Here is a 13,759-nt window from a genome sequence, read left to right on the forward strand (position 1 = left end):
CCTGTGTTCAAATCTAATATATAACTCTACACACTGAAGTAATGCTTTTCCTTAAAAGGATTCTTCAGGATACGGTGGTGGGAACAAGGAAGCAGGACTGACTATGTCTGAAAGCGTTCAGCAAGCAGAGGGGAAAAGCAGAGGGGCGCAGCCCTCAGGGAGCGGATTAAAGTCACATTCTCAGAAAACAGAGCTGGAAGTTAAGATGAGAGACTACAAAGACAGCAGGAAGAGGAAGTCTTCAAACTTAGTCAAGACAATTATATTCTTTGAACCAAGGTACTAGACACATTGTCCTATTTTTTCTTTTATTTGTGAAAAATTAACTTTTTTAGTCCTCCCTGCTAAATGCACTGTCATCCACTGTCCCTGCAGCTCTTTGACTTGATGCATTTGTCACAGCAAACACCAACAAGGTTCCTGAGAGTGCCTCCTAACAGAAGGGCCTAAATCAAACCCCTGGGGAAAAAATCAGAATTTAAATTGGCTCATTTTGATCATTCTCTTGATAGCAGTCTTTTTTGAAAATAAATCCCTTAGTTCACGGTGACCTTCAAAGAAGACAGTTTCAGAAATATTACTATAGAAAGGCTAAGTTCAGAGAATGACACTGTGTAGCATTTTTGAGTTAATTCTATTGTCAGAACCATCAGCACAAAACATCCTGTAATGAATTAACTGTTGCTGATGTTAAGCTAATTCCAGTGTGGTTGTGATGCAAGAAAACAGATGTGAGGCATGAGAAGGGGTATGTCCCAGGTCTCAGTTAAGCCCCTGGGACGTGCCCCGCCAAGTGTGGGTCCTTGGCTTCATGCAGGAAAGAATTCAAGAGTGAGCCACAGTTGAGTGAAGGTAGATTTATTCAGAGAGATACATTGAAAGGCAAGAGAAAGGCCAAAAGGTGTGGGGGGTTGGTGCTCAGATTAAAAGGTACACACTCCATAGACAGAATGCGGGCCCTCTCAGAAGAGGGAGAGAGAGAGAGAGGCCGTGAGGCGCCACGTTGCTGGTTTTCCTGGGCTTGGTGGCTTCATATGCTAATAAGTGGAAGGACCAGTCTTAGGGGAAGGGGCTGGGATTCCCAGGAAGCTGGCCATTTTCCACTCTTTGACCTTTTGTGGCTAGCCTTGGGATTGCCACGGTGCCTGTGGGTGTGTTATTCACCATGTTAATATATTACAATGGCCATATAATGAACTCAAATTCAACTAGAAGTTAAATCTCTTATCATCCTGAGCCTCAAGGCCTACTGGGGGTTGAATCTTTCACCATTTTGATGTTAATTGCTGTAGCATTCCTTGAATGGCTGTGCCCTGCCCCCTTCCTGTCTCAGTTGTAAGACAGGTTTAGGTCTCTGCACTTTGTTTTCTTTTATTCTTCCTCACTTCATCATTTCCTTTTCCAAATAAAAAAAAAAATTCTGTATTTTCTCAATGAAGTAGTTTTGAAGAATCAAACAAAAATCAAAGGTGGTTGCATTTTCAGGAACCATAGGCTCCTGTCACTGAAGAAAAATCAAAGCAAATCCACAAATAAATAGGAAAAAGAGACACTTGTTCAGGGATGTCAACAGGTATGTTTCTTCAGCACATAATCAGTTTGCTTTGAGATCCTTTGGTTTTAAAAATAAGGCATTTAAAAATATTTGTGTCTGTTTAACAGGTAATGGGAATTCTGGCAGTTAGAGGAAGTAATCAATTGACTGGTCTGCGCATTTGTCATGGGCAGAATCAAAGTGGTTAAGAGCATGGGTTCTGGATTGAAAAAATCTGGCTTTAGGCTTTGCTTCACTACCTGCTGTGAAGTCTTAGGCAAATCACATCCCCCCTCTGAGCCAGTTTTCCCATCCGTGATATGGAAATGAGACTGACAGTTCCTGTCTCATAAGAATGGTTGTGAAATTAAGATAAGACAATGCCTGTTTCTCAGAGCCATACAGCAAAGGCGGGCTGATTCTGCCCCTGGCCTGCCTGCTGGATCACCCCCTTCCCTAGTCGGAGTTAAAAGAATGTGGACTAAGGGGGTTTTCACTGGCGTAGTGAGCCACGGGCCCAGAGGGGCCCATGCCCCCGTGGGAAACCAGGCTTCTGATGACTCAGGGCCTATGCCCTGGCTCTCCCTGAGGGACACGGGGTCTTTGTCACAGCTGCTGCTAAACCCACCTGTTGGGGCTCGGCTGGGCCGATGCAGCCTTCCACAGGCTCAGAGAACAGAGGCCCAGGAGGGCTTTTCTTGGCTACCCTTGTTTTCTCTTGCTTTATACTTAAAAGCCACTTGTGTGACATTAAAGCCACATTAGGAACTATATATATTTAAGTCATTAAAAAAAAAAAAAGACAGTGCAGACCAACCTGAGTGCCCTCCACACAGTAACCAGTTAATGCGTGTTGCCTGTTACTAATTTTATAACCATGTTTCCTTAGAAACTGTCCTATTTTTCTTTCATTTTCTGTAATGTTTTTCAATAGATAATATTGGCTAGCTTTGATATTATATTCAGAAATATGAATCTGAAATCAATTGCCAATGCCCTGAGATTGAAAAAAAATTTGACTTAAAAGTGGGAGAAAATGTGTGTCCTGTAAAAGTCAGGCATTTGTTCTGTGTGATGGCATCTTGGTGACGCTGACCTGACAGGCAGGCAGGACAGGTTTGATGATCTCCAGCATGAGATCTCACCTTCATTTCCTCCCCACCACTCCCATCCCTTTTTTAACTCCCTCCCTCTTCTGTCTCACTACCATTTTCTTAGTAGCCTAAGTCTTGAGCCTGCCAGTAAGAAGCATTTTCACTCCAGGGACATCCAGAGAAAGCATTACCGCATCAGAGATGACAGCATTTACTGCAAATGAAATGGTACTGATTTTGCAGGACACATAACCCTAGAGTCAGTGAGAGCCATCCAGACCCTCTGCCTGCCATTCTGTGCTTGCTGTGTGGAGCGTGCCGCCACCCCTCACACACACACACAGAACACATGACTTGTATGTTAACATATGTATGTATTTTTCTGTGTTTTAAGAATTCTGCAGATAATTAAGCACAGGCCATCTGCCAGGCATTAGGCCAGGCATGGTAAGACAGTTCAAAGTTTCATTAAATTCCCAAAGGTCCTTGGTTTTCATCAGAATCTTAATTTTAAAGAGGTTAATAAGCCAAAACATCTAAGCACAGATTGCCCCTGATCTCACTGTTTGAGCCCCTCTTTAGCTCAAGCCAGTTGCTGAGCTGGGTCTAGGCTTTGCTCTGCCTCATCCTAATCTTCCAGAAACACCTAGTCTCACAGAGAGTTCCAGAAAAAATCCTGGCTACCCACTGTGGCTCCATCCAATTTCCTCACCACAGAAAGATGGGCCAAAAGCAGAATAAAAGATGCAAATTTCACCAAGTCCAAACTCATTCTGCTCCCCACACAGCAGGCCAGTAAATTAGGAGACAGGGTCTTGGGGAAAGAAATAGCTACTTTATTTAGAAAGCCATTCAGAGAGCAGGCAGACCAAGAAGATGGCAGACTAAGGTCCTGGAGAACTTCCTTCCCCAAGTCAGAACTCAGGCTCCTTTCCTACTTGCTTGGTTGTTGCAAACTTCTTGGCATGGGAATTCTTTGTTCTTGGAATCCTGTGTTCTTGCAGCTATCCACGTAGGTCATATCATGGTGCCCCAGTAAACCTCCAACAAAATAAATGTTATTTTGTATTCTGCAACTTGTTATCTTTATGTGAATGGAAATGCATTAATATCCTTAAAAGTCAGAGCCTTGAGAATAGGCTCTCCTGTATATTTCAGGCTATTGACAACATTGTTTCACAAAAGGTGCAGAGCTGGCAAGACTGAGCCTAGGAAACAGGGCACAGGGTTAAAGTCAAAGGAACGGATCTAATATGGAGTCGAGTTTGTTCTTTTCTATCACACAAACAGCCCCATTGGCCTTTCCATCCCTGGTATGCAAAATCGGGACGTGGTTTTTCCTGCAGTCACTTGCCCACTTACTGTGAAATGCAGTACATTATACTGACTGGTTCATTGGCTTTGAGAAGTTCTGCACTTTGTTGTTTACTAAGTGTTTTGAGCATTTTGGAAAGAATTGTTTTCAGCTAGCAATTGTCTTCCAAGAAAATTGAAACAGTTTGGAAAAGATTTTAAAGCTTACTCAAAATCTGAAGAAATTAGACTAAAAATATTTAAAGGTTGTATCTTTCATGAGCAGATATGCTAATGTTATATAGGTACTACTGAGTTAAATAAAATGTAACTTAACTAAAATGTAACTTTCTGTTTATAAAAAGGAAAATGAAAAATTGTATAATCAAGTGAAAGATCTCCAAGAACAAAACAAAAATGAGGAGCGAATGTTCAAGGAAAACCAGAGTTTATTCAGCAAATTAGTTTCCTTAAAGTAAGTCCTTTTTCAATTCTTAAAATCAAATCGATTCTTTCTAAGCATTTTATTGTTATATTAATAATACATTTAGTTATACCTAGAAATTTTAAAAATTATATACTGATTTTCAGTTTTGTAACTTTCACATTTTTAGTTTTCAATGGGTTTTCTTTTGGCATTAGATGACTAGTACACACCAGTATTTTCAGCATATTCATATTTGAATTTGACATCAGTTTTAGGATACTGAACAGCCCTCTTGGTCAGTCATTAAGCCTGGGACATTTATGTAATGCATCTCAGTAATGATGCTTTTAGTAATAATAGTAAAATAAATATACAGTGTCATTTACTGTCTTAAGTCAGGTTCTGAACAAGTAGATCCTGAGCTGGAGGCCCTTGTGAAGGGGATTTCCTGCAGGATAACTCTCAGAAGGGGAGTGAGAGCAGCAAGGTGGGGGTGGGGAGGGGGAGGGAGAGCAAGTGAGACCATGGTTCCAGCCAGAGGCTGGCATCATTATTCTCTCACCAGGAAGCTCAGAGAATAGACTGTACCCCAGAGTTGGTCCCCAACTGAGGCAAGTGGAGGAAAGCCATTTGCACCCCCCCCAGCCAGTCAGTCCCTGGATGAAGTGTGCCCCAGGAAGTGGGTGGGGGTATCCTCTGGGCCAGGGGCAGGGGCTGCCATTTGTCAAGGGCATTTCTCCAGAGAAGGGGAGCCTATGAGTGGTGAGAACCAGCACTCACCGTGGCGGGTGGCGGAGCACTAGCACCTACCTGGGAATCATGCTCCACACCATAAGGGCTCTGGATGTCACTACATCCACCTTTAACGTGTTAAGTGAAGGAGCTGAACCGACAGCCATGGGCAAGCTAGGGTCCTGTATTCTTTTAGGAAGTGACTGGTCATTCATCTAGACATTCAAATAGGACTGCTGTCAGAAGAAACTTCTTTGGCTGTGAATGTCATGTGTGTTACATTTATTCACATACTTCTTCCATTTTTTTTTTTTGTAAGATAACTTAGGGCATAAGAGGCAGGGCTGCTGGTAGCTCACACTGATCTTTCACACAAAGCAGAAGAAGACACACATTGTACAGACAAAGCTAGAAACTACACAGCTTAGCATGTGAGGGCACTTTTGTATAAACTGGAGTGGGAAGCTCCTTTCCCCAGGCCAAGGCTAATGATCTGCCCAGTTCTGATGCATGAAGATTTACCTCTGCTTTCTTTCCAAATACTTCAGTAAAGTGTTTCAAAATTTCACATCTTATATTGCCTGGTATTTCAAACAGAAGATCTATTCCAGGGTCCAAAACTGAAGCTCTAATTTTCATAATGAAATAAATGATTTCTTTAGTACATTGGGGTTAGGTGACCACATATGAAGTCCTAAACTCTTTATAATGTCTCTGGGAAAACAGAAAAATTGATTCTATGGTTCAGGTGGTAGACTGTATTTGGTTGGTTAGTTGGTTTCCATGTGTTTGACTGGAAATTTGTGTTTCTCAGAAGGGAGTCTAGAATGATATGACAGGGGGCACAGACCCCATGGGAAAAATGCAGCAAATCTTTCTGGGACATTGATTTGTTTTTTCTCTGAGAATTGGCAGGAAGTATTTTTATATTCCTAATAAATCAACACTCTTAGGGTTTCCGTTCTTTTAGATGCCACATAAACATTTCCCTTAAATTATACTCCTCATTTAGTATTTTACTCTTTAGAGAAAATCAACTTTTTATCTTCAGTGACAAAGAGTTCCACTGTGCATTAGTCTGTAATTTTTAAAAGCTGAATATTTTGTATTGAAAGGAGTAAGGACCAGAGTGATGGACAAGGTCAGAGAGGCAGCCAGAGGCCCCTGAGTGTGTCTCACAGTAAAATCTTGAAGAACCTCAGTAACTGTCCTGAAATGACATCCACAGAAGGTCACACAGAACATTCAGCAATGAAATGATGCAGCCAAAACCCATGATAATACAGGGCTTTATGGATAGATTCATTTTCTTGGTAAGGCTGGGTTTTAAGGTAATGTGATACAAAATTTCTGACAATTTTCATTTTGAAACTGAACTGTACCAAGTGTCCTGCCATGAATGCGGGAGTTCCTTCAGCAGTTGTGAGTTGAGGCCTATGTTCATTTACTGAGCACCTGCCTTCTGCTTAGGGCCGTCAGGTAACCAGGTGGTGACATCAGTGTCGGTCCCCACAGAACTTGTAGCTTGTTAATGTGAAAAGGCCCACACACAGGTCAGGGTTGTGGGAATCACAGCCCTGAGTGCTGTGCTGGAGCGACATGGAAGTTTCATGGGGAGGTGGGGAGGGGTTATCAGGAAGAGCCGCACTTGAACTCAGTCTTGAAGGATAAGTGTGACTCTGTGAAGCAGAGGAATGAGGGTATTGAGAATTGTGTGGAAAGTTGGGCCAAGCATTTTTCTTTCTGCATTTGTCACACAAGGGTGAGCAAAATCAAGTTCTGCTTTCTAGTAAATATATACTGCGTCAGGTGCCGATGAGTGTTTAGAGAAGGAAATAAAGCAGCACACCTGGTTGCCATTTTAGAAAGAGTGATCAGGGAAGGCCCTCCTGGGGCTGGACCTGAACAGAAGTCCTGAGCCAGTGCAGGAGTGAGACACCTGGCTCCAGAGGGCAGAGCTGCAGGCAGGGGAAGCAGTCAGTGCCAGCACCCTGGGGTAGGAGTGTGCTGGGCGGGTTCCCAGCCAGCCAGGAGGTCTCTGCGGCCGGAGTGGAGCAGGAGGGGGAAGATTTGTGGGACATGCGTCAGAGGAGTGGGCAACACTGGGTTGTGTGACAATGAACATCGTGGTAATAAGGACTTCGGATTTACCCTGAGAGGGGAGCCACCGGAGAGTTTCAGATGGAGGAGTGATATTAATGGACTCTTCAAAACAATTCACCTCTTCCAGCATGGAGGACAGACTGCAGGTGCCAGGAGGGGAGAGGCGGGCTAGTTAGGAGGTCGTCGGCACCTGGGAGCAGTGAGAGGGCGGTGGGAAGGGCCCTGCAGCTGTGCTGGGCACACCTCAGAGCTGGCTCTGGCGGGCTCCGGGAAGCTCTGGGAGGCTCGTCATCATTTGAAGGGGGGCGGGATAAGATCAGCTAAAATTTAGGAAAGATAATCAGCAGCAGAATTTAGGATGAAAGGGGTGAAAGAGAGCCTATATCTCAATCTGTCGTGGTGAGGAATAATTTGCTTTTGTATTTCTAGGAATATCAAGAAAGAGAAAACCGGTTTATTGGAAGACCTCAAAAGACTGAAGCAAGACAAGCAAGCTCTTGACACAGACTTGGGAAAAGTGAAGAGAGAGAGGCCAAGCCAGAGAGCAGGTGCGCGCACCACAGGGAGCACGCCCAGCTGGAATGGGTACTTTATACTCGTGACTGTGCTGAACTTGAGTTTAAGTGATAGCAATTAGATAATATAAGCAAAATGCTATTCCTAGAAGTACACTGTAATTTTAGAAACTTTTAAAAATTAGTTATTAAGAGGTATTTGCATTTGATTGGTTTCAGCAGCAATAACTGCAAGGCTGAAGAAACTCAAATGTTATTTTGAATTCATGGCGTTGTGTGCCCTCCCAGCCAGACCTGGATCTTCCAGGGCCTGGTCACCCTTTTTATCCCTGAGCCTGAAACATAACCTCTCAAGTGTTTGACAAATGAACAGACAACACCGTGCTATGTTTGTAGAAGACACGAGGGTGAATATGGCATTCCTCACTGAGAAAAACAAAGGAGTAAGCTAAAAATGCAGAAAAGTTTAATACTAAAAAAATTAGAAATAAACAGGTAGGTGCTAGTAAGGGTTTCAGGGAGGAGAAGCGTTTGAGCTGGGTCCTGGCAGGTGGAGGGCCTTGGGAGGGGAGGAGGGAGGCCGTGCAGCTGTGTCTCATGGGTGTGTCACTGAGTACACCTGTCCTGGGCCACAGGCGGGCAGGGCATAGGGCCGGAAAGGTCGATCAGAGGAGCCCTTGTTTGCCAAAGGAAGGGTCTTTTCTCTGTGATTGTATGATCTTCAGTGTAAGATATATACAAATAAAATCCAATAACCTATTTGTTAAGAAATGTACTTTCCTCATCTATAAAGTAGAATAATAATCATCGCTCCCATCATGTATTTGTTGTGTTAAATAAAATCATACAAACTGTGAGCATTCCGACTGTGAACACAGCTTTCTTTTACTAACACACTAGACTGGACACAACCTTCCTACATCCTTTTTTTTTTTTTTGCCTCTTATTTTTTCATAATACTTTCGTTAGATAGGCATTGGTTTTCATGTGAAATATTTTAATTTAGTTATTTCCATATTTTGAAAAAATTACATTTGGGTTACCGAGTTGCTTTATCTTATAGGTGAAAAATTATATGAAATAAAAATTTCAGAAGAAACACATAAGAAATGAGTCACCTGCAGAAAAGATTACAGTGGTGTGCTGAAAACCAGGAGCTTCTGGGTAACGATGTAGTTCAGCTTAAGGAAGCAAATGAGGAAACAGAAGCTCAGACCTGAGGTGATAGATAGCTCCAGAATGTGCTCCTGTAGATGAACGCTGTTAGCTTTAACAGTCAGCTCTTAGCCCTGTGTCACTGAACCAGTGCTCTAAATTCTGCTAATTAAAACAGCTGATTTGGTTTGCTTTACTTTGTGTTGTCTGTTTTAGATTAGACTGAGAATACAGTCCACTGTTCTTATCTAAGAGCTCCCTATCCAGCAGATTCAACCAACTGTGGATGGAATATTTGGAAAAAAATGGAAAGTTCCAAAAAGCAACACTTGAATTTGCCACACGCTGGCAACTACTTATGTAGCATTCACGTTGCCCCAGATACCATGAATAATCTAGAGATGATTTAAAGTTTATAGGTGGCTGCACATAAGTTCCATGCAAATCCTCTGCCATTTTATACAAGAGGCGTCAGCATCCGTGGATGCTGGCAACTGGGGGGAGTCCTGGAACCAGTGCCCCATGGTTACCAAGGGATGACTGGAAGTCTAGGCTCCTGATCCCAGCCTGTCAGGTCCCCACGTGGTCTGAATCCTGCCTGTACCACACTCCCCCAGTCACTCTCTTCCAGCCCTGGCAGACTGCTCTCTGATTCTTGAACAGGCCAAGCTCACTGCACTTCATGTCTGGCCCCTAGAAATACCCGTTATTTTCTGAGCATGGCTCTACTTCAATAATATGGAGTGCATTGCCACTAGAGAAGACAGTGTGGAAGTTCCTTAAAAAACTAAAAATGGACTTACCTTATGATTCAGCCTTCCCACTCCCGGGCATATGTCAGGAGGAAACTCTAATTCAAAAATCACATGCACCTCAATGCTCACAGCAGCACTGTTTATAATAGCCAGGACATGGAAACAACCCAAACGTCCATTGACACATGACTGGATAAAGAAGTAGTGGTATATATATACAATGGAATAGTACTTAGCCATTAAAAAGAATAAATACCATTTGCAGCAACATGGACGGATGTGGAGATAGTCATTCTAGGTGAAGTAAGCCAGAAAGAGAGAAAAATGCCATATGATATCACTTATATGTGGAATCTAAAAAAAAAAGACACAAATGAACTTAACTACAAAAGAGAAACAGACCCACAGACATAGAGAAAGAAACTTATGGTTACCAGGGAGAGAAGGGGGTTAGAAGGGATAAATAAGAAATTTTGAAAATTGCCCTTCTTGGGGAGTGATGGAAATGTTAGCTATCTTGATTGTGGTGATGGTTTTCTGGCTGTAGACATCTATCAAATTCATCAAATAGTACATGTGGAATATGTGTAATTTATTGAATGGGAATCATATCACAATAAAGGTGCTTTTAAAAAAAAGATTGGAAAAAAAGATTGGCAACATTGTGTCCTATGTTTTTGTGTGTCTTCAGTGAGTGGGTCTTCAAGTTTCTGGTCTGCCATATTTTCTGAAGCAGAAGTGCCCTCCTTCCCTTTCCTTTGATAAACTGTCAGTGGTGGCATTTATTCCCATGGCTTCAACCACTATCTGTCCACTGATTAACTGTCAAATCACCAGCATGGACATCACATTTCCATCCCAGAAATACGCTTATAATTGACAAGTAGACATTCCCACTTGATTAGCCCATAAAAATCTCAAGCTCCGAATGTTTGAATTTACACTCGCTCAGAACTAGGTTTATTTTTCAACCCGTGGCATCACCATACCATCTATTTTCCATGCCATACATCTGGGAGTTTTCCTTTACTTTCCCACTCCCTCACCCCCGTCAGTGCTACAATTCTATTCCTTAATGTCCCCCAACTAAGTCCCCGCCCCTCGCTCCCCACGGCATTAATTCACACCCCTTGCTAGTCTCCCCAGTGCTGTTCTTTAGAGTGAACAATCCACTTTTCTCACTTTTAATGACTAATCTGTGTCACTCTCCTCCTTAAAACCCCAAAGAATTCCCCCCTGCGTGTGTGAGGAATTCCACGCTCCCTGATTTAACGTCACACCTTCTCATCACCTAGCTGCTGCTTTTTTTCAGCCTTAGCTTCCATTAGTTCCTCACAACCTCTAGCCTCACTGACCTTCCTTCCCTAAGTGCAAAGTGCTCTTAGACACGACCAGTCCTCTGAATGTGACACGCAAGCTGCCGAGAATCCCGTCCCCACCAGGCACTCTCCTGGTCTAGAGATTTGCTGGAATCCTTCAGATGTCAGTGCAGAATGCACTTCCTCTCGGACACCTTCCCTACCTTCTAGAACCCTGCCCCAGGCAGTGCGAGAGCCCCTCTGAACATACAGTATACGTGATGCCAAGTGCCTCTTACCACATTGTTTTGAAAGTATTTAAATTTGTCTCTTCCATGATACAGTATGAACTCCTTGAGGGATGGGGGGCTGTGTGGTGTTTATCTAGACACACCTGGCACAGACCCCGGGCCATCGGAAACAGTCTGCTGACTCATCAAGAAAAATCGTCATTCTTGTGATCTAAGAAAGACTACATGATCTCTGACCTTACACCATCCGGCAACGGTCAAAATAATTTCACCTAGAACTACACAGGCAAAATATTTGTATTATTTTCCTCTTTGTGAACTTGAGATCATAGGCATCCTGGAACGTAGGTGTCACTCTAATCTGTCCGTCCCCTGGGCTGCCACATCCAGCTTCAATGTATTCTGTAGAAGTCATAGGGATACGTGTACATCACCCCCTCTTAGAGCAAATGGTGCTTCAGCCTGACCAAATTTAATGTCCATATAAAAATCAGAAATATTCTGAACTGAAGCCTGAAGACACATTTCCCATCTCTCCTTCCAGTCTGCCATCTGCATCCCACATCCCTACCACTCACCTGCGTCTGACCACTTGCCATCTAGAAACCTCATTCTCTGTGGGACACTCTGATCAGAACTAATTACAGGAGTAATAAGAATGTTCCCATGAATGCAGGCTCTGCACAACAAGGAGCCTTTGATCAGATGCCTCAGTGGTGGCCTGCAGGGTCTGTTCATGTGTTCTGCCTGGCTTCCCTGCAGAAGTACTGCAGAAAATCAAGCCTGAAGTTGAAGTCATAGAAGGCCTAAGAATTGCAGATAAATAAAGAGCCAGATTCATCTCCTTTGGAATATTTCTGAAAACCATCCACTAATGGGAAGAAAAGCTTTAAGAGGTTCGTTTCAGAGCAGATGATGTCCAACTGCAGGTGGGTCAGTGTTGTCATTGTTGCCCATTAGTTGGCTTTCTGCTGCTTCTAACATGGCTCTGTTTAGAGAAGTGGCCTGAGTCGGCCCTCAGAGCAGAAAGGTGAGCTGGGTCTGGTGACAGCCTACCTCCTCTGCTGTGTAGTGACCCGCTGAGAAGGAAGGGATGGCCCAGGGCTTCCTCTGACTCTCTCTCCCTCAATTATGAACTCTCTGAAGGGAAAATGGAATAAAAAATCTTAATTCAATATGTATTGTCAAAGTATAACTAATCGGCTTTGGAGGGGAAGGTATAGTTCAAGGGGTAGAGTCCATGCTGGGTTCAATTCCCAGTACATCAATGTAAAAAAATAATAAGAAAAATTTCTTTTAAAAAAAGGAAAAGAACAAAGAAGAAAAGAGATCTCAAACAACCCAATTTTAAAAAGAAAAACGATTAAAAAAATAATAATCAGCTTGGTCTTTTGCTAGATTAGGAGTTTGGGATTAACAGATACACACTACTATCTATAAAATACATAACCATCAACTCCCAGGTCCTTAATAACCTAATTCCACCTGAATCCTCTCTTTTTTCCTCTAAGCAACCGTTGGAAGCCTCTGTAATTCTCATCTTATGAAAGAATTCATTTAAAGGTGGTTTGAAATTTCCTGGTTAAACCCGTTATTTGTGGTCCTATGAATATAAGTCTAGTAAGAAAGACAGACAATAAACCAGTAAGGAAATAAATATATGATGTACTGCCAGGTACTAATAATTGCCACAAAGAAACATAAAGCATATTAGGAGAGAAAATGATTGAATAGGAAATAATGTGCGTGCTATTTTAAATAATGTGGTCAGAAAAGTCCTCTCTGAGGGTAAAATTGAACAAAGTCCTGAATGAAGCAAAAGAATAAGCCACGTAGATAACAGACAAGAAAAGCCTCCCAGGCCGGGAGAAGTGTAAGTACAAGACTTGGAGTTACAAACAAATCTGTCCTGGTGGGGACCGTCTGGGCGGTGAAGATGGGCTGGAGCAGAACGGTGAGAACTGAGGCTGCAGAGACGGGTGAGGGACCGGATCACAGGGGGCCTCGGTAGGGACTCTGGATATCCTTCTGAATACCATGGAAAATCACGAGAGTAGTTTGCAAAGCGGAACGACTTGATCTGATTCAAACTTTAATAAGACAGTTGTGGGTAACGTATGGGGAATAAACATTGGAAGCAGGGCAAGGTAAGCTGATGGGAAGCCAGTGGGAAGAGTGCTGCTGACCTGGAGAGAGACACCGAGGTTGGGCTGGGATGATGGCGGGAGATGGGCTGAAAGGCGGACACGACTTGACAGTAACGGTCACAGGCCTTAGTGCTCAAGTTGGACACAGAGAGACACAGAGTGGTTCAGGGTGATGGGTATGTGATATTTGGGGCTGAGTCACAGTTTTTCTGCAGGGACCTGATAGGAGAATAAAGTGGGGATGTTGACGTCGGTAAGAAGAGTTTATGGGTGTTAAATTCCCCCTAGAGCCATGTCTTTGTTTCTCTGTAGATGAAGTCAGCGGAGCAGGGATGGGTGTTCCTACTTCTGCAGAGAATTGAGTGTCCTCCTCATCAACAAATTCAAGAGGCCGACCTGCCCATCCAATTGCAACATCTTGAATCTGCTTCTTTCTACCTAGGAGGAGATTTACC

The 13,759-nt window shown here is 43.1% G+C and overlaps 1 long non-coding RNA gene across 3 annotated transcripts in view; it reads left to right on the plus strand.

The window, feature by feature from the left end:
• Positions 1 to 8,555, plus strand: part of LOC107033693 (uncharacterized) — a 73,996-nt gene extending 65,441 nt beyond the window's left edge. For all 3 annotated transcript variants that reach the window (XR_012061624.1, XR_012061623.1, XR_004188240.2), the window contains 3 exons: positions 59 to 279; positions 4,287 to 4,396; positions 7,613 to 8,555. This is a non-coding gene — a long non-coding RNA (uncharacterized lncRNA). The remainder of the gene's footprint in view (positions 1 to 58; positions 280 to 4,286; positions 4,397 to 7,612) is intronic.
• Positions 8,556 to 13,759: the final 5,204 nt, after the last annotated feature.

Source organism: Vicugna pacos, chromosome 19 (genome assembly GCF_048564905.1).
Source record: "Vicugna pacos chromosome 19, VicPac4, whole genome shotgun sequence".
NCBI lineage: Eukaryota > Metazoa > Chordata > Mammalia > Artiodactyla > Camelidae > Vicugna > Vicugna pacos.